Genomic DNA, 22,367 nt, shown 5'->3' with positions numbered 1-22,367 from the left:
CTGTTGAATTCTTGTAGAACTTTTCATCTAAAAAAAGGGGAAAGAAAAAAGAATGCATATCTTAGGGCCATTTCATTTTCATCTCATGTGATAAGGGACATGTTGCTTTTTACTGCCTCTCTTATGTTAAGAACAAATAGTCTTCTTCTTCTTCTTTTTTGTTTGGTTTGGTTTGGTTTTTTTTTTTAAATAAATTTTTTATTTTAATTGTAAACTCATTCACATGCGGTGGAGGGTTTGGTCAGCCTCATACTTTTTAGCATTGATAGCTCTCTTTTTGTCCTTTTTTTGGGAGAGTGTCTAGCTGTATACCCTCTTGTTTCTCAAGTAAGTTTTTCCCCCCAATTGAATTAAAATAGGAATAATAATTTCTTCCTACTCGATCAATGGAAGGACGGGAATTTAGCCATCTTTAGTTCCTAGCCTTTGAAAATGCCTTACTGGTGGTATAATAATAATGGTAATAGTAATAGAAATATGTAGATCTTCTAATTGTGCATGCTTCTCGTATTGATAAGTATTATATTTGGAAGTTATTTTATGGTGTTTTAAGGCTTTGAGGTTGCATCATTAGATTTTGGTCTCTGCCAGTAGCTATTTTAAGGCTTGTTCACTCTGGATTGTTGTTTTTCAGATTCGTTGAGAATTGCCTATTTGTGTGCTTGTTAATGCTTTTATATTTTGAATTTTTTACTTTCTTTTTTCATAGGAACATTACATGAGGGTCAAGGCATCAAGGAGTTCTAGTGTTGGTTCTCCAAGTGTGGAGGAATCAAATCAGCTAGATGGTGAAGAAATGAGGATTTGGTTACAGGTTGCAGGTGGTAAGAATAAGAAGGTTGAATCTATGGCTTAGGATCTGATGCCCAGCATAATGACTGCACACAACATTCTTCTCATATGTCTCCTTCTTCCATCAACATAGAAGGCCAACCTGATCTTCAGAATATTGTCTCAGAGCTTAAACAAGAAAATGAAGATCTGAGACAATTAAATGTTACCATCTTGTCTAGGTTGGAAGCACTTGAGCGAAAATTCTCAACTGGGTCGCCTATCAACTCCAGCACTCAAAGTGAAGCAAGTCCACATAATGATAATTAGTAGTTTGTTTAATATTATACTTGTTATAAAGATTGCTCTTTAGTTTGGGACTTGACATTTTTAGATTTGTTGCTTGTTACGACAATTGCTATTTTAATTTGGTTTGAATATTAGCTACATTATAATTATAATTTCAATTTGTTTCTTACAGGAAATGCAGCTTGAAATAAAAAATTAAAAAAACTTAAAAATAAAAAATTTTCCACAGATTTGTGACGGAACTTCCGTCTCTAAATATATATAATCAGCAAAAAAAAAACGTGGAACATTAGTGACGGATTTTCCAGGGAATTCTGTCACTAATTTGTGACGGACAGTTCTGTCACAAATTCGTCATTAACATGTGACCTAATATTCCGTCAAAAAACTCACAATTCCGTCATAAATTTGTGAAGGAATTTCCGTCACAAATATGTGCAGTTTTTTAACAGAAATTCTATCACAATTCTATCACAAATTTGTGACGGAAAGGCTGTCACAAGTCTGTCAGAATTTTGTGATGAAAATTCTGTCACAATTTGGTGACAGACAACTCCCTCACAAATCTGTCACAAAATTTGTGACGGATTTCCGTCACAAGTCTGTCGTCGAATTAGCGACGGATTCTTTATTTCCGACACAAATCAATCAGTGATGGCCTTTTTAGTGATGGAACGTATTTCGTCACAAATTCCGTCACAAATTTTTTTTGACGGATTAGCGACGGAATTTTCGCCACTAACTAGTTTAGTGACGGAAATTCTGTCACTAATTTCTATCACTAATCTCCTATTTTTTGTAGTGCAGGGAGATATTTTGTGGACCGATACACCCACCATGCGGACTATTTAGATATTTTATGGTTTTGATTGATGCATCAACAAGATGGTCACATGTCTGTTTATTATCTTTACATAACCTGACGTTCACAAGATTATTGGCTTAATTAATCAGATTAAGAGCATATTTCCTGATTTTCCTATCAAGAAAATACGTCTTGATAATGCTGGTGAATTTACTTCACAAGCTTTCAATGATTATTGTATGTCTCTTGGGATTGATGTTGAACACACACAAAATGGACTTGTAGAATCATTAATCAAACGTTTACAATTAATTGTGAGACCATTACTTATGATCAAATCTCCCAATTTCTGCTTGAGGGCATGCAATTTTGCATGCAGCAATGTTAATTCGCATCAAACCAACAAGTTATCTCAAGTCCTCCCTTTTACAATTGGTTTTTGGTCAGGAACTCAATATTTCCCATCTAAGAACCTATGGATAGTTGTAGTGTGGGTCTTTACTTCTTTACTTGTGTTTACTAGTCTGCATCAACTATATATTTAGTAGGGTTAAATAATCTAATTAAAATATGATTACATTCTATATCGATCAAAATCTTCACACTTTTGCTTCTGATTAATTAATGCCATAGCCATACCAAAAGTTTTGAAAGGCATACTTTCAATGGTGATTTCCATTGTCATCGATGAAAATGAGACTTTGTTCCGATCCATTAATTGACATTATTTCATAAAATCAAATAAAATATTAACATTAAAATTTGAATGTTCTTGGGTTAGATTTGAATGGGGAGAATGGAAGAAAAATGTTAGCTTTATAATCTAAATAAAATCAAGTAAAATATTAGCATTAAAATTTCACTTTCCTTCTCAATCTAAGCACACCTCTGAATTTCTCTTTTTATGCCTCTTTCATGTCATCTGCTAGTTGAGAATAATACTTCTGGACCTTTTTTAAGAGACCTCAATTGCATAAAAACCATCTTTACCCTGCTTTTCAGGTGTTGTATGCTTAGAACAACGACATCTTGTATATTTTAATAATATAAATAGCTTTTGTATTTATTTCAGAAATGAAATTCTTAAGAAGTGATTGTTATCACGTTTATCCCATATAGATGTGGACAAAAATTGCTGTTGAATTCTTGTAGAACTTTTCATCTAAAAAAAGGGAAAGAAAAAAGAATGCATATCTTAGGGCCATTTCATTTTCATCTCATGTGATAAGGGACATGTTGCTTTTTACTGCCTCTCTTATGTTAAGAACAAATAGTCTTCTTCTTCTTCTTTTTTGTTTGGTTTGGTTTGGTTTTTTTTTTTAATAAATTTTTTATTTTAATTGTAAACTCATTCACATGCGGTGGAGGGTTTGGTCAGCCATACTTTTTTAGCATTGATAGCTCTCTTTTTTGTCCTTTTTTTTGGGAGAGTGTCTAGCTGTATACCCTCTTGTTTCTCAAGTAAGTTTTTCCCCCCAATTGAATTAAAATAGGAATAAATAATTTCTTCCTACTCGATCAATGGAAGGACGGGAATTTAGCCATCTTTAGTTCCTAGCCTTTGAAAATGCCTTACTGGTGGTATAATAATAATGGTAATAGTAATAGAAATATGTAGATCTTCTAATTGTGCATGCTTCTCGTATTGATAAGTATTATATTTGGAAGTTATTTTATGGTGTTTTAAGGCTTGAGGTTGCATCATTAGATTTTGGTCTCTGCCAGTAGCTATTTTAAGGCTTGTTCACTCTGGATTGTTGTTTTTCAGATTCGTTGAGAATTGCCTATTGGTGTGCTTGTTAATGCTTTATGATATAAATATTATTGGAATCTTGAAGAGCTTGAAAAGGGCAGTGAATTGCCTAAAAAAGAATTTGAAATGAAGGATCTAGGAAGAACAAAATTTTTGCCTTGGATTACAAATTGAGTATTTGAAAAATGGAATTTTTGTATATGAAGAAACTTATACAAAAAAGATCCTAGAATATTTTTATATGGATAAATCACATCCTTATGTACTCCGTGATTGTAAGATCTTTGGAGGTGGATAAGGACCCTTTTAGACCTTGAGAAATCAGGAAAAAAGGTGATGAAGAGCTACTTAGTCTAGAAGTACCCTATCTTAGTGCAATTAGAGCACTAATGTATCTTGCTAACCATACGCTACTTGATATATCATTTACAGTAAACTTGCTAGCAAGATATAGTTCTTCACCAACACCAAGGCATTGGAATGGAGTTAAACACATCCTTCGTTATCTTAAGGGTACAATGGATATGGGATTATTTTATTCGAATGCATCCAAGACCAATCTTGTTGGCTATGCAGATGCTGGATTTCAGTCTGACCCACATATCGGTAAATCACAAACAGACTATCTATTCACATAGTGGTACAACCATTTCATGGCGATCTATGAAACAAACTATATCAGCCACACATCATCTAACTATGCAGAGCTTTTAGCAATGCATGAAGCAAGTCAAGAATGCGTATGGTTAAGGTCTTTAATACATCATCACATACAAACTACTTGTGGCTTGTCTTTTGTAAAATGATCCCACAATACTAGACAAAGATAATATTGCATGTATTACCCAACTAAAAGAATGATACATCAAAGAGAAAGAACAAAGCATATCTCTCCAAATTCTTCTTTCACTCATGACCTTCAAAAGGATGGTGAAATCAATGTTAGTGGCAGTCTCACCCAATAGGGGGTGAATTGGGTGAGTTATAAAAATCTTGCAATTTAAAACAATAAGCTAATAGAAACAGAGAGTGTGAGTTAGAGAGATTTCACCGAAGAAAAGAGGACACAGAATTTATACTAGTTCGGTCTCAACCACTTGACCTACGTCTAGTCCTCAGAACACCTCTGAGTATTCCAATATGTTCCAAGATTAATCGGGCTCTTGGTGCTGCAGTACAGCAATTGATTCGCTCCATCACTCCCTTTACTACTTGTAAGGTTACAATCCCTCTCAAGAGTCCACACACTTGAGTTTCACACAAAACGTGATTTACGATGATAGATACAGACTCTCTCACAGAGTAATTAAATGAGAAACACTGAAGCTCGGTATATGCTAGAACAAAGTATTGAATGTAACAATAAATAATTAGCAGAGGGTAGCTCGGGTATTCAATCTGTTCATTTAATGCTTCTTCGCGCCTTTTATAGTTGAGGTAGTTTAATAACCGTTAGACGAAAGAGCTTTTAGCTTTAGCCGTTGAGAGTTCGGTTGCGTGTTTTTGCAGTTTCAATAGTTCTCACTATTAATGCTTCTGACATGGTAGGTTACAGGCTACTAAACAACCGTTAGAGAGCCATTGAGTTTTTTTCTTCATAATCTGCAATTTTAATTCAATAAGTTTCTCTTTACAGAGTAAAACTTAGATCAGACCGAACAAATAATAAGATGAATATTCGTAATTTAAAAGTAGAATCAATCAGCTAAATGTTTTGAACGATAACTGGACATCCTTGATCAAAATAATGATCGATGACTGGTTGATCGATCAAGTTATCGATTATTCAGAATGAGAACTTTTGACACAGGTAACTATGTTTATCGATCAGTGATGGATCATTGATTTATCAATCAGTGATCGATAAAAGGAAACGGTGACTTCATAAAGGTATGCAGAGAAAAGAAGCTCAAGGTCTCTTTTGATTTTGAAACTCTTTAAATAGAGAATTAAAACAAACATGAAGGCTGAGAAAAGCTCGAATGAAATAGATAACATATTTTGATAATCATCACAACTGATTGAAGTTTTACTGAAATCAGTCCATGATCGAACAAGTGATCGAACACTTGTTGATCGATTAGGCTATCGATAAACAGCGGATATAGAAGTAGATTTTCGAGGAATAATGATCGAACACTTTATTGATAAATAGATGATAGATAAACTTATCGATAAACGATAAAGAAAAAATATATTCAATGAAAACACAGACTATATAAATTATCAAATAAACGATCGATTAAGGAATGAACGATCAAGTGATCGATAAAAGAACAAAGAGACTTAGTCCTGTAAACAAGGAACGGATTTATCGATCAAGTTATGTGAAAAACAAAGCATACACATAAACAGGTGATCGATCATATTATCGATAATTGGATTATCGATCAGGTGATCGAAAAAACCATAAGTTAAAGACAAGATACCGATGATCGATCATTTGATTGATAATTCACTGATCGATCAAGTGATGATAAGCCACAAGGAAAACAACTTGCATATTGAGTGGGTTATAAAGCAATGTTTGATCACGTTATCAAAAAATCACTATCGATAAAGTGATCAATAAATGTTGATTATGGCAAAATACAAAGTGAAAATCTTGTAAAATTACGCAAATGCCCTTTACTATTTTTTTATCCTTTTTTTTAAATACTGCCACCTCAACAATTCTGCTACCGGAGCTTCGATGTTGGCGACCCTGCCAGCGACCACCCATTGGAGCTCCGGTAACCCGTCACTGAAGTTTCGGTGACCGGTCGCCTGAACTCCGGTGACTACTCTTTCTTATGTATTGACTACTCTTTTTTAGTTATTGACTACATTTATTTAAACTCTGATGACATATGATCGGAACTTTGGTGACCAGTCAGTGAGCTCGGTGACTACTCTTTCTTATGTACTGACTATTTTTTTTTTAGCTATTCTACGGTTCGAGTCCGTATAGCCCTAATATTCCTACTAATACTACTAATGTTTCTATTTACTTATTTACTTTTTTACTTTTCTATTTATTTTTTTTATTTACTATTTCTATTTTATATATTATACTATCTATATTATAGTATTAAATTCAATACTAAATAACTAAATATTAGTAGTAGTCTAAATTCTTTCTTATACTTACTTATACTTTCTTATACTTACTTATACTTTCTTATACTTACTTAGAATATAATATAAATATAATAATAATAAATAATTCTTAACTTAAATACATTTACTTTTAAACTCTAATGACTACTTTTGTTAAACTACTGACTACTCTAATAATGCGATTTACTACTCTTGTGTTGTCAATAGCTATATAAAAGTAGTCACTGGAACTTTAAAAACAAAAATTAGTCAATAGTTAAAATAAAGTAGTCAATAGCTGTATGGAAGTAGTCACCGACAGTAAGGACAATGCTGTCATTTTACAAGATTTGAAAACTCCAAAATGGTACCTAGGGCCTGAATTGGGATTTTGAAATTTACCTACCCTAATTTGTCATTTAGTAATTTTAAAGGTATTTTACTGTCTTTTTCTCATATTTTATTATCATATTTTCATGATGAGAACTTAAAATGAATGTTAAGCAGAATCCGTAGTCTAAAAAGCACCACACTATCAATGCTTCGTTTGGTTTTAAAAAAAAACTTTGGTTAATGTGGCGAACACCCAGACAACTTGCAGTTGACAAATATGACCTCTCATGTGACTATCTTAGAAGAGGATAATACATTAGTTAGGCGTGTTTTATTTATTCAGATTTTGTTTTATTTAAATTTAAAAATATTTCCTTTTTTTTTTTCCAACTTGAGTACCAGTTGTAGTAGGTGAAATTGAGATGATAATTTGCTCTAGCGACAGTACCATCTGTCATGTTTTGATAAGGTCCTAGGTTCAAACTTGATATTAATATGTTTATATACTTGTGTGTTTAAATTGTATAAAATAAAAATAATAATAAGATTAAACTTGTGGTATGGTATTATAGTGAAGGTGTACGGTGGGCCGCTAGACTACAGATTATTGGCATTCCCATCTTGAATGAATATTTTAAAAAAAAAAAGTTTATTTATGGAGTATTAATTATATTATTCCAATTATAACATTTATTAAATTGGAAGTAATAATTAAAAATAATTAAATAAATAATAAATTAGGGGCATTTGTAAAGAAAACAAATTCAATATGACTCTTAAGAAGGATAACTTACTTATAGTAATTTTGATAAGAAAGCTAGTATATGCTTTTTCATTCAAGAGCTGAGGAATAAAAGTTACTCCTCTGGTCCTATTTATAGGACAAAGAAAGAATGAATTTTTTTATAAGACAAAGAGAAATTTTTTTATATGAATATATAATTTTACCCTTCATTTATTATTATGTTGATTTTATTTTTATGTGATATAATATATATTAAATAAATAAAATTGAAAAGTTATTGAATTTTAATGAAGAGTTAATAAAATTTAAATTTTTTTTGGTTTATATAAAACAACGTCACTTATAAATAAAAACAAAAAAGAGTAAGAAATTTTGATTCATCAAAATTAGATCCAATCTGACAACTTGTAAAAAGACTTCCACAAAGTACACATCTATTTAGAGTTGTCAAAACAGACTGAGCCTATCAGGTTAACCCATTTAAGCCCTTTTAAGTGAAAGGCCAGGTTTGTATTTTAGGATGTTGAAAACAAAATTGGGCTTAAAAGGGTTAGTCCTTTAGGATTCAAAAATAAAAAAGCGAGGCCTTTTAAGCCTACCTATTTTTTTAATTATCAAGATATTTAGAAAATTATGGATTAGTCTTTTATAGATAAGTCTGAATTAAAAAATTATTTAGGAGAACTAATACTTAATCCATATAATTGAAAACAAATAGATGTCTTGAATTGGTAGAAGGATAATTAAAATCAATTTTCAATTCTTTTAACGATAACAGTTGATATTCTTAGCATTTCAATCACTACAGTAACTAATGAATTTTCCTTTACTATTGGTTCACATGTCTTAACAAAGTATAAAAATTCTCTTATTTTAACAAATGTTTAGGCTCTCATTTGTATTCGTAACTACTACATAGTTTTACTTTAGACAAAAATGATGAAAACAAAAACCTTGATATTTTTATTACTGAAAAAGAGCCCACCTCTAGTGAAGAATAATCAAATGTTATTGGTTTTATGATGGTAATGAAAATGAAGATAATAATCATGTTGATGTTCTTAATCTTTAGTTGCTTAGTTTTTATGTTTCCGCTTTCCCTATTTTATTTGTTTTTTTTTAGTTTGGATTATAATTCATTTGTCTTTGATTTTTTTTTCTTTATATATCATTAGTTTATTTTTACTAATATTATAATTTGAATAAAAAAATTTAGAAGTCTTATTTTTTATTTTTTATTTCAAAATAATTGAAAAGAATTTAAATTTTTAAAAATTAACATAAAAGGGTGTGGGCTTAGGACCTAAAAGGGCCATTTAGGTCCTAAGCCCACACGTCCGAGGGCCAAATTTTAATAACATGATAATTTTAAAGTATATGAGTTTTAAAGGACCGGCCCTTCTAGACCTTGACCCTTCAAGGGCTAGCCTTTAAGGCTGGACTGGCTCTTATTGATAGCTCTACATCTATTAGGGTGTGCAAATTAGGAAGGCGCATGAGATCAATTCCCACAACTATAAATATAATTTAATTATAAATGTTCGAGTGTCAATTATTTATTAAAATTTAATTCTAAATTATCCAGTCAATCATTTAACAAGTTTATGCATGCTGAGGCGATTAAATTAGTTGTTTTTTTTTTTGGGCAGAGCCTTGGGTATTTATTGACGGTAGTAATAGTGACTAATCCTTCTACACTGTAGCCTTCCTAAAAGGCTTTAGTGCCAGTAACGAGATGATGTGATTAAATTACTTAATTAGAAGGTGGAATTGGAAACCATGAAACTAGCAGTTTATTGTAAATATAAGAAGATCAAATTAATTAAAAGCGAGTACGATTAAGTTGTTAGAAAGTAGTGAATGAATTACAATAAACTTGTGTGCCTGATGCTGGATAATTAAATTCTTCATTTCTTTATTTCAAATAAATTCACGGCATACAAGCCTGCACAACGGAAAAAGAGCATGACATATGCCTTGTCAAGAAGTTTAAATTTTGTTATAATTATTAAATTATCAATTTTTTCTCCTGCATAGGCATCCTCCCATAAAAAATGACCTTGTTTGATGTTCGAACTGCTAAATATGGATATCACTCTTATCGATGTTCAAATATCGATTTATTACGTTGTGAGATACTAACTCATTCTTATTGATAAGTTGTAATAAATTAATTGGAGAGAAATATTGATTGATACAAGTCTTTCGTTTGCTCACAGTACTCATAACATAAGTCATAATAATGTTAAACGTCTCAAATCCTTAAAATCATTCGTAGATCTTGATTTCTTTCTTACCCATATTATTTTAGTTATAATAATTGTTTGACGTACGTTAATAATATAGTTCACATATAATTCCATGATTTTGCAAACTAAAGTTTTTTATCTCATGAAATTAAAAGGCCTCTAGCCTTATCGAATGACATCATCGAGTTTGACCTGTGGTTAATGTCTTTATTCGATATTAAAACTTTAATGTCACTAAGTCTTTATTTTTTCACATTAAAAAATTATTCAGAGACTATATATTATTCAAAGTAAAAGAAAACAAAATAAACGGAATGCACAAAAAGAAATTTATAAATAAAGACAAGAAAATGATATATTGTCCCCATATATATATATATATATATATATATCATGCAAATGCGTGCGTGTATTAGCATGAGGGAAGGATTATATTCATATATTAACAATTTCAAACGAAAGAAAAATACCAATTCATATTCAAAGGTCGAAAAATTCTAAGAACAGCTTTTAAAATCAAAAGAGAGTGTAAAATAGTGATTTCATATTCAAAAAATAAAAAATAAAAAAATTGTGGTTTTGGTTCAGTTAAGAAAAGTTAATTGAATATACGGACACATGTATCGTTATAATTGGGTTAATAATTTACCATCTAGTATGGTTCTTGAAAAGCAATTGATATATTTAAAATATTAACAAATATTGTCAAATTGGTATAATAAGAATTAAATGAATATTGTATAAATAAAAATTCCATTACAAAATTTTAAATTACAAAATTCAAACAAAAATTAAACCAAAAAATAAGGATAGAAAATAATTTTACTAATTATTTATTTATTTATTTTTAATTGATTTTATATATCTTTTATAATATTTTGTTTCAACACCGAAGCATGATGTGAAAGCGAAAGGCGCATATTCGATTTGCATGCTGAGCATTTGCTTGGAGCACTTAGCCTCATTATTAATTTGAACGTCATATGGATGCTTCCTTTTTCCAACTTGGAATGCACATATTACTTTTTGGTTCTTTAATTTCCTTTTTCATAATTATTAATATCCACTTGCAATTTTTAATTTCAGCCATCTTTTTCTCTCAGCAACTACATGTCTATATCTAATACTTTGAGATATATATATATATATATATATATGTATGTACGCATGTGTGTATGTGTATAAGACCCTCCATGGAATGATATCTAAAAGTGGATTCAGATTTAGCAAGATACGAATTTAATGAGTAGGGGTAACAATTAGAGTCAACTATTCTTAACTTATTGTTAATGTCAACTGTCCATTCCTTTATCTTCTTGGTTTTTGGTTCATTAAAATTTTGTAGGTCATATTAGCGGGCCAGTGCCGTTGGGTTAAGGCTCGATGCTCACCAAAGTTGGGCTCCACTAATTGATATTATTTGACTTGAAAGCTATAGTCATCTATCGCTTTAGTTACTTCTTTTATGATAAGCACGTCAAATGCTCCCTCCTAATGGCTAGTTTATGTGACTAACAGCTAGGATTGTTTCTAATTTTTAGTTACTCATAAAAACTACAACCAATTAAGTTTTATCTGAACTTCGTTGCAAACATGTAACCTAATGAGTTATACCTTGTAAATCACATGCATGATCAATCTTACTCTATAAAAGGAGAGATACTCAAGATTGAGAGGGAACCTTATGGGGAATCGTAACCTCCAAGGCTAGGGAGTGTGATTACTTGTCCTAGTGGAGTGGTCAAGGGGATTATATTATGGCTTCACGAGTGTCCAGATCAAACTTGTGAGATTAATGGAAAATCTCCTGTGAAGAGTTTGGGGATTGGATGTGGGTTTGGATTGAGAAGCTAAACCAAGATAAATCACTATGTTTGATTCTCCCATCATTGTTAGAATGGCACCTCATCCAAGAAAGGGGATGAATTGAGTGATAATTAGAAATTTGAAATTTAATTAAAACAAAACAAATTAAGTAAGTAGAGAGTTAGAGCAATTTCACCAAAAAAGTAAGAAAAGATGGAAACACAAGCTATTTACACTACAAAAAAAACAGCTGATTAGTGACGGAATTTGTGACAAAAACAAATTCCGTTGCTAATTACCGACGGAATTTGCGACGGAAACAAATTCCGTCGGTAATTTCCGACGGAAATTCTGTCGCTAATTTTTTTGACTGATTAGCAACGGAATTTTTCCGTCACTAATATTAGTAACGGATTAGCGACGGAATTTCTGTCTGTCGCTAATCTGTCGGTAATCCGTCGCTAAACACAAACTAAATTGTTTGTCATAGAAGTTTTTGTCACTAATTCCGTCACTAATTCCGTCGCTAATTTTATCCCGTCGCAATTCCATCGCTAATCCGTCATTAATTTTAAATTTCGTTATTTTAAATTATAATCTTACAAAAATTATATTATAACAATTAAGAATATAATGATTTAAAAACATTTTTAATTATAAAATAAATTGATATACTTATAGAGTTGGTGTTAATGAAGATATCGTCATCATTTATGTCATCATTATGTATATACTGAAAATAGAAAGATAATTTCTTAGAAAACTTATTTATATTTTGTTAAAATAAATTCCTCTTGATTATTAATAATAATTAAAAAATACAATAAGAATATTAATAAATTTTTTATACAAACTGATATAAGAAAGAAATAATTTTATCATATGTAAAATATATTGAAATATATAATATATGATAGAAATTCAAAACGATTTAATAAATTTATATGAATGCAAATTAATATTGAAGTGAATTTTGAATTTCAATCATTAAATAATAAAATTTAATCATGATATAATTAATACCCATGATAGATTGATTTTGGTCTTAATACAAAAACAAATGGTATATATAAAATATTTTAAGAAAATAAATTACATAGGATATATATACAAGTAGGAGAATACTGTTTATCATAATCTATTCAAATCATTTAATTTATTAGATTTTATTATAGTAGTTATTTTTTGAATAACAAGATTTTTTGACTAATTATAAATGATTTTCTTCAAATATATAAAACACATATAGATAATATAATATAATGTAATATAATACATATATCATTAAATTGTATATCTTATCAATGTTAATTAAAAAATAAATTTAAAAAATATTTATAAAAAAATTATTTATGATTTAAAATTCAAGATTAGTGTGGTTAGAAATTAAAATTATATTAAAAATATTTTTTTAAAAATAAAAAATTATAAAACAAATATTGAAAAAAAATTTTCATTAAAATAGTTATGATTAAAATTATCATATAGTATATTTTTAGTTTTTAATAATATATATAATTGTTTGTGTAAAATAATATTATATATATATATTTAATTTTACATAATAAGTCAACAGGTTCATTGCAAACTCAATTGGTAAAGTCACACGCGCGCACAGAGGAGGTCTTGGATTCGAGTCATGGAGAAGTCACTTTGAAAAGGGAATTATGTGGTGGCGACACGTGGCAGGCAAAAGTGACATGTGATGTGGCAGTAGAGGTGAGGTGGCAACACACGTGGCAGGTAGAGGTGAGGTGGCAGAGACACGTGGAGGTGGTCCCCAGGATAACAAGCTCTTGATGTTTCAGTACAGCAAATAAAAATTATCACCGCTCCCTTTTACGTTCAATAAGATTACACCTAACTTAAGATTCCCACAATTCATGAGCCTCACAAAGGATTGAGGAATAACTATTTTTATATCTCTCTCATAGAGTTAAATAAATGGACACTGAAGTTTAGAAGTGCTTAGAATAAATGAACAATGAATGCGAGTATTGAATTCGACAAAGTTTTAGCTTAGAATCGTTATTCGCTTCATCAAATGCAACTCCTATTCATAGTTGATCTTTAAATCTGTCCGCTAGAAACAAGATCTTGTTTCCATTGGTGTTGGGTCACAGTAGGTTGGGTAGCTTGTGTTTGTTGAGAACATTTAACATTTCTGACAAAACGTTGATAAGCAATATCATTTTTCTGTTGTGCATATCGAATTTTCTTAATTGGAAATCACGAAATCAAGTTGAAGATCAAAATTTGATGAACAAAATTTACTGAAATTGCTCGACAAGATGTTTGAGTAAAACTTTGAAGAGAACACTTCGTTTGAATAAGTATTTGAGTGACCCCTTACTTGAATAAGCATTAAGAGAAGATGTTTTATCACTTAAGTTTAGCAAGACCAAAATTTAGGGAAGTAAAGTTCACCTGATTAAAGATATGATCGGGTGGAATCTTAAAGAAATAATTTTTAAAGTCTTAAGATTACTTGAGTAACTAAAATAGTAAACTATAAAAAGAATTTGACTCTTACCCGATTACATCCTCGAGTAACAAGTTACTTGATTATGTGTTGAAGTAAAGTTCTTGAACTTGATTCTGAAAAGAAATACCTTTTAAGCCTGAAAGTATATTTTACTCAAAAATATACAAAGATAAGTAAGTTTTGAAAGGAAAGAAAGCATTACTCGAGTGCATATTCTAGCAAGTTAGATTCTGAAACATACTTCACTTGAGAAAAATTAGACTTTTACTTGAAAACTTCTTCGAGTAGAAACTCAGAGGGATAAAAGCTTAGTTACTCGAATAGATACCTGAGTGGATAGAGAAACCAAACTTAATGAAAATACCTAGATAGTTCATCGAGTAAACCTATTTAAGAAACAAACGCGTAGTATGTAAAAGGATCTTACTCGAAGAAGTAATCGAAGAGCGTTCCTTTAAAAACCATATAAAGGATACTCAGATAGGTAGTTGAGTAAAGTGATTTAGGCAATAATGTCATACTTACCTGGTTAATATCTCAAGTAAAGCCTGAAAGAAATCTTTTACCAAAGAACTCTAAGTTTGAAAAACACTTTTGATTTGTAATACACTACTATCATCATCAAAACATAAGTACCAACGTTCTCTCTCTTTTTGATGATGGCAAAACCACATAATTAGAGAAACAAAGAAAGAAATAAGGAAGAACACAAAGCGCAAGTTACTGGAATATATTTCAATGAAGTTGCAAAAAAATGAACTAAAATTTAAGGCTTTTCACAAAAATCAAAGTTCACAGATGAGAAGATTTAAAAGCAAAAGAAAGTTGAGAACTTTAATCTACATCATCCATGTTTAGTTCACTGCTCTTCTCGCTTTTTTTTTTATCATCACTCAACAAATAGGATCATTGGAATAGGAGAAGGAGAGGATATTGAAGTAAGTGGCGGTAGATGAGAAGGAGCCAGAGGGAGTCTAGGAGTAGAGGTAGAAGGAGGTGAAGGACTCTGTATGACAAAAGGAAGAGGAAGGGATGGAACTTAAGAAGGTTGTAAAAGTATTTGACAAATAGGTGATAGAGAGATGGAAGAGGGCTCTAAGATAGTTTTGGTGGTTGTGGTGGAAACATCGATAGAAGGAGGGGGATCTGGAAAGATTTCCTCAAAGGAGAAGGATGTCTTAGAAGTAAAAGGATATGAAAATGCTTGAGAAGCGGAGCTCTAATCTTGTGTGAGGAGAAAGTTCCTGATAAACCTCAAAGTTTCCTCCAACTTATCAATCCTGGCATTCAACTTCTTTTCGAGCAAATCATTATTTTCTCTGAATAGACCCATTATCATTACCATACTTTCAAGTTTGGCGTCACAAGTCTCACCAATATCTTTTCCTATAGTATAAATTCTCTATTAAAATGCCCCAGATTCAGCCTTAAACATGTTTTGAATAGTGGCTCCAAAGAAAGATGACCCTGTGGAATCCTAGGCTGGCAGATGACTGAGCCTCATCATTTCCTTTTGATGTGCTCGTTGTAGGATGTTTTCCCTTATTTTTTTTGTAGGTAGTCTTCGAGCATGAGTGAATGGTAATTGAATTGCATTAGACTTTGGCATCTTTTTCACTTTATCTCCTAGTTGTAGATGCTACATATTATAAAGGTTGAGGATGTACGAGACTAGCTGAAGATAAGGCATAGGGGTAGTCTTGGACTTGTCATGAAAATCTCTCATATGACTATAGATTAACTATCCAGTATTGCTTTTTTTTTTCTTTGTTTATGATTCTAGCCTCTTGATTGAGATGCGTGTAATTCTAATGTTTATTCACCATCTCTGTGAGAAGATATAATGAATAATTCGATAGTAGTCGCATATTTTAATAATTGGCTTGAAATCAAGAACCCTATAAAGTATTGATTTTGTTTCTGAACTCTATAAGCATCACTCTTAGTCATTTTTCTCAGCTTTATAAAAATGTGTTCCCAGATAAATGTTTATTTTATGTGTTATGCATGTAGTGAGTTTTATTGGATGATATGATGAACATGCAATTGCTATTTTGTTTTTATTAGCTTAAATAGTTGGATAAAGTTTCATTCCTCTTGATCTTTTTGTAAATAATAAATTTTGAAAAAGAAGAAAATTCCTTTTTCAATAAATAAATAAATAAAATTGATTTCAAAAGGATTTTACGTCCTGTGAGGTTTTAGAATATCCTCAGGCAAAATTGATAAGTATACTATGTGAGCTTATGAGAATCTTCTCAGAAATCTAGTCTACAAGAAAATAAATAAATAAAATTGATTTCAAAAAAGTCCTATGTAATGTGAGGTTTTAAGAACCTCTTCAGGTAAAATAAATTATTCTTCCAAGTGAGATTATAGGATTCTACTCAGAAAGTTTAATCTAAAAGTTTCAAAAAAAAAAAAAGATTTTCTCTCTTGAAATACACATGAAAGAGTTTTTTTTTATAATATATAAAAAAAACAAGCCAAAAAAAGTATTTTCCTGAAATGAACTAAATGGATATTTTTAATAAAACACCAAGAAAGTGACTTGCATTTTTACCTTAAACTACATGTGCTTTGATTCTTTCATTTTTCTCTATTCCTAAATAAGAACTTTTTCTTTCTTTTGTTTGTTTGTTTTTCTTTTATTGTTTTGGGTAATTATAATATAATCAAAAGCCATATTTAATTTTGGATAGTCAATTTAGGATAACTATTCTCATAAATTGGTGTTGTTGGGGTGCCTAACACCTTCTTTATGCGTAATTGACTCCTAAATCCTATATGATTTTTGTAGACTAATTCTTCTCTTTAGGTTTCCAAAATCCTATTAAAATTTGGTGGCGACTACTATTTTTTCTCCCTTTGTGGGAGATTGAGATTTTGGCACTACAACAATTGTGACATTTTCACGTCATTTTGAAACCTTCATTAATAATTTTACCCCCAAAGTTTAATTATGATGTTATAGTACGCATGATGGAGTATTCTATGGGTAGATTTACATCTTAACCCTATATTATACCACCTCCGGTCCTTATTATAAGACCCCGTTTGACTTTTTATTTGGTCTCAATTATAAGACCTCAATCAATTTTGTCTCCCATATTTATGTATTTTTTTCCAAGACAATCCTTCTAATAATGATAGTTCTAGCTAATATACTTAATTAGCAAGGATATTTTAGGAATGACAATACTTATTTATTACAAATAACTAAATTAACTTACTTCCTTAATCTCCTCAAATAAGTCAACTGGGTCTTATAATTAGGACCGGAGGTAGTATATTATTAATGTATTAGTTATTCAGTATATATGTTTCACATATAAAGTACAAAATTTATAAAGTACTATTTATAAGTCATAAATAGTGTAATTATAAATAATGAGACACTTTTTTAAAAATATTATGTTAAAAGCACGTAGAAATAGAATCACAAATAGATGACTATGTCAACCAGAATATGATATGTGTCTTAATGTATGCAAAAATATGTTGACAATACAAATTGAAAAATAAATATAATAAATGACCTAAAGAAAAAATAAACACATAAAAAGTTAATCAATTCTATTCAATAAATCTATACGATATTTAGCAACAAATGTGAAATTAAGAAATCTTGAAAAGACATAGCATAAAGAAATATCATGAACAAGAGCATAAAAAAGGACAACACACAAGTAGGTGCGTTAAGGTTGTTGAGATGTGCAGAGACAATGGAATCAACAGTAACATTAATTGGAGAAAAAGGATCCACAAGTATTGGATCCATGGAAGGAATATCTTGAGACTCAATTAAGCTCAAAATTTTTCCTTTTGGTAACACAATGTCACTTTGAATGTTTCTATCCTCACGAGTTAAATGGCCGGTATTACTCTCTCTTTTCTGAGTTGGACAGTTGTTCCTCTAGGTACAAATTCATGTCCATATTAATAGTCATATTAAAGGAAGTAGAATTTAACATATTTATCAGTAGTACACTCACACCAGCCTGCGAATATTAAAAAAAGTGTAAATTTTTATCCATGAGATTTGAGAATATAGAAAAAGATACTTACCATTTCTACAATGAATGAATGGAGCTTACCTTATTCTAGGCATAATGAGCAAATGCACGTAGATATGGTGAGCTTTCATGGTTTACAGAGCGTACTTTGGTTCTCATAAGTGGATGCCATAATAGGGCTCTGCTCAAGAAAAACATTAATAATCACATTCTTTTTAAGGCACACATGCACGAAATGAAATCAAAAGTCATAACCATAATAATCTTTGTTAGAGGTGAATGATGTAGTGTCGCAAACCATAGTTTCCTCCAATTAGTGTTTATCTACAATAAATGTTGTGGTTGAAGTTTGACATCATACCTAGTTCATTCAAATACCTAGTTGATCCAAACAAGTAGCAAATACATACAAAAAAAAAGATCAAGATAAGAGTATGACTAGAAGCCATTGGCAAAGGTATGTGACACATCTCTGTCCCCAGTATTATAGACTCCTCCAGATTCTCCAACCCATGCTTGAGCCCATGGTGCATATTCTTTCACACTTGTTGATATATCCTTAAATTTTTGAATAACTAGGCTCAAGAAAAATGGGTCTTGTACCTTGTTAACCAAAGTCTTATCCACATCTACATTTATCGTAAAGATAGATTGTTAGACATTTTCTTAAAAACTAATCGAACATAAGTAATGTGTTCAGTTGCACTCTTCATGCTTGCGAAAATGCCCAAAATAAAAGAGAGGAAATAGAGGAAAAAATTGGTTAATTCACATCTATGTATATTTGCAGCATAAAAGAATTCATGTATTTAGCTTAGAACTAGATAGTAAGATGTAAAGTTAAGTCACTCACCAGTACCCAGGTTGTAAATATGGTGGGTGACTCCATCAACAACATTAGGTGCTGTATTCTGCAAGAAGCTATCGAACCATTCCTTCTTGTAGAAACCACCAGGGGCTACCACCTGGGGTCTTGTAGTGGGATTTGGGTAAAATATATTCACCAATTTTCTGAGCTTAGTAATATTTTTTGCATATTGCACGCTTTCTATTCTAGCATCAATGCCATCACCACATAGTTCATTTCCTGCCACAAAATTACACTTTGATCATATATCGTAATACAGTTTAACAAACTTTGAATTGAAGTTCAATACAAAAAAAACTTTTCCACACCTAATTCATATGAATCAATTTTGTATCCTTTTGAAACCGTGTAAGCCATGAGGGTAGCAGCATTATGTGGGTTCCAATGACCTATCTAAAGAACTTTGTCCTCTGTGGATCTCCTTTTCTCATAGAGAGCATTCAAACCAAATGTGAGTTTGACTTTGCAACAATATCAATGCCATATTATATGAATGTATTTGTGACCACACATATATAGTTGAGATAATTTGAGATCATGATGTGAGATGTTATGTGATGAGGATGAATGGAATATACCTTGTCCTGTTGAACAAGTCATTGATTTGATCCCATTTAGTATGATTAAGGCATCTAGAGCTAAATGGAAATTTTTTGGATGTCTAAATCTATACACCACTTAATCTTCTAATGATCCTCCTAATCTTATTCTAAGTGGGTTAAACGTTGCACTAGTAAACAAATTATCCATATAAGCAATTTGATCTTTTAGTAGGTTGCAGTAGCTTTTATTCAAGAGGATAATGGAAAAGGTGAAATTTGACTATGGGAATAAAAGAGAGAAAAAGAAAATGAATGATAGGTTAACAAAGATAATTTTAATTTATTTTATTGGACTGAAACTCTATATATCGAAATAAAAAATAAACATATTTGGAAGATTAATTCAAATTCCTTTTAAATTTTTTAATCCTTTAAGAAAAATGGGGAAAAGCTCTAAAATCCATAGAAGCCCATGCATGAATGAAGACGTCCAAAAACTTAAAAGAGAAGAAAAAGAAGACAATGACTAAACATCAAGACAAAACTTTCTTGATCATGGAATTTTCTTGAGAATGAAAAATGTCATACTCTTTATAGATGTCAGAATGTTATTATTCAAATCCTATCAATATGGAAATAATAAAAGACAAGACACTTATCCTTGGCATTTAATAACAATAATAATTACAGAGGACACTTTAAATAAGGGATAAGATGTTTAAATACTTTAAAAGTATTTATGAAGGAGCACCCAGTACCTGAAAGTTTTTTTTAGCTCTTATATACTCTAAAAGTTTATGTTCATAACATTTTTGCCTTGGACTGTTATTTGCTGTTAAGTTTGACCATAAAGACATTGTTCAAATTGTATAATTTAACAGTCAAAACTTAATAGCGGATAATAACCAGGGTATTTTTGCTACAAAAATAAACTTTTAGAGTATGTACGAGCGAAAAAAAAATTTAGGTGTTGAGTGCTCCTTCGTGGATGCTTCTGGAATATTTTTAAATACCTTATCTCTATAAATAATTCTATATACCAGATTGAGAATGCACCTCTTGTCCCCAAGGACATTGACCATAATCACACTTATTAGAAGGCCACCAATCTAAAGTTGCACAGATGAAATTTCATCTGTATTAGTTATTAATGTTATCACTTTCACATTAAGCTTCAAATCTTCTAAATGACACACTGAAAAAAATGAAATAAGAACATATGAGAAAGCTAATTTTGCTTCCATTATGGAAATTAAGATATAAGAGAAAAGAAACACAAGAAAATTAGTCAATGTTTCCTACATTTATATGGTCAATCAAATGGTATAATTATTCTCTTTCCTAATTAGATGGATGAGATTGAAAAGATCATGTTCCAGGTATGTCTCCTTTTGTTTTGAAAATAACATAACTAATCATTATTGACTACTAAAATAAAACAAAGAATGTAACAATATTGTCTCTTTTATTAGTTGTTTTAACAAAAAGGTGGTAAAAAAAATCACCTCTCTTTAATGTTAAAATTGACATGTCATTTTAGATATGAATTACCAAAATTAACTCACCCTTAATTATCCCTGTGTTGCCCAAAACAAATTATCAATGTCAGATGTAAGTATAATGTATGGCAAAAGACTCATTGATTTTTTTTTTTTGGTAGTTTTAAGTTTCCATATTATGTCTCATTATTTGAAATTTTGAATCTAAGTAAGTTAAACACATTTACGATTGGATTATAAAATGATCAAATGAAAAATTTGTCCTAGAAATTGTTTTGTTAATGGAAAGGTGAAATTAAACTTTTCCCTAAAGTAAAAAATAATTTATTGACAAAAATTAAAGTAAATTATACTTTACTAGTATTTATTTATATTTATGAAAACTTATCCTTAAAATATAAAATGAATTTCAGTTAAAAAATGTTTTGATCTTTTGCATCAAAAGATACCGTATTATTTAAAACCTAGTCAAGTTTACACATAATCATATAAACAAAACAGGAAATCAGTTATGAATTTCCTAGTAAGTTCATAAAATTAAACAAAAAATAATGATAAGAGTAAGATACACCAACCACCATTTTGTTTTACTTAAGTTATATAAATATTTCTTCTATTTTGAAACATGAACCATTCTTGATATTAAAATATATGTCACACAAACCTATCTTATATAATTGAGAATCTATTTTTATCCACCCAAATTATTAGTTAACCACTTTGTTTGACTCAAATTTTTATTTTGACCAACATACCTCTTTTTGTATCTATGTTAACTAAATTACTTGAACGTCTGTCCTAATATGAGGGAAAAAAAGATGAACAAATAATCATGTGAAAAAAAAATTGAGGAAAAACTCTTACATTCTTCGAAATAATTTTAGCCAAAATTCGGGATTAGTATGATGAAGTGTAGATTAATAAATAAAATTTATTTAAATATTCTTTTGAAAATTCTTAATGGGCTTAAAGGTGTGGGTTAAGTGTATATTTTCAAAATATAATGAAGCTTCACATATTTAAGGTAAAATATAAGAGATGTTAGAGTATTTTACTTTATACATAGTCAATGTAATCCTCACACTTATGCATGTTTGATGCTTTAAAA

General features: G+C 30.3%; 1 pseudogene; it reads right to left on the bottom strand.

Annotated features, from left to right (window-relative positions):
* Positions 1-896: 896 nt before the first annotated feature.
* LOC114716396 (heparanase-like protein 1) lies at positions 897-21,004 on the bottom strand (annotated as a pseudogene).
* Between the last annotated feature and the right edge of the window lie 1,363 nt (positions 21,005-22,367).

The sequence above is a fragment of the Neltuma alba genome, unplaced genomic scaffold (assembly GCF_004799145.2).
Source record: "Neltuma alba isolate B1F8T4 unplaced genomic scaffold, ASM479914v2 tig00011654_pilon, whole genome shotgun sequence".
In the NCBI taxonomy this organism is placed as follows: Eukaryota; Viridiplantae; Streptophyta; class Magnoliopsida; order Fabales; family Fabaceae; genus Neltuma; species Neltuma alba.
The sequence above is the reverse complement of the archived record's forward strand: the minus strand, read 5'-3'. Positions and strand labels throughout refer to the sequence as shown.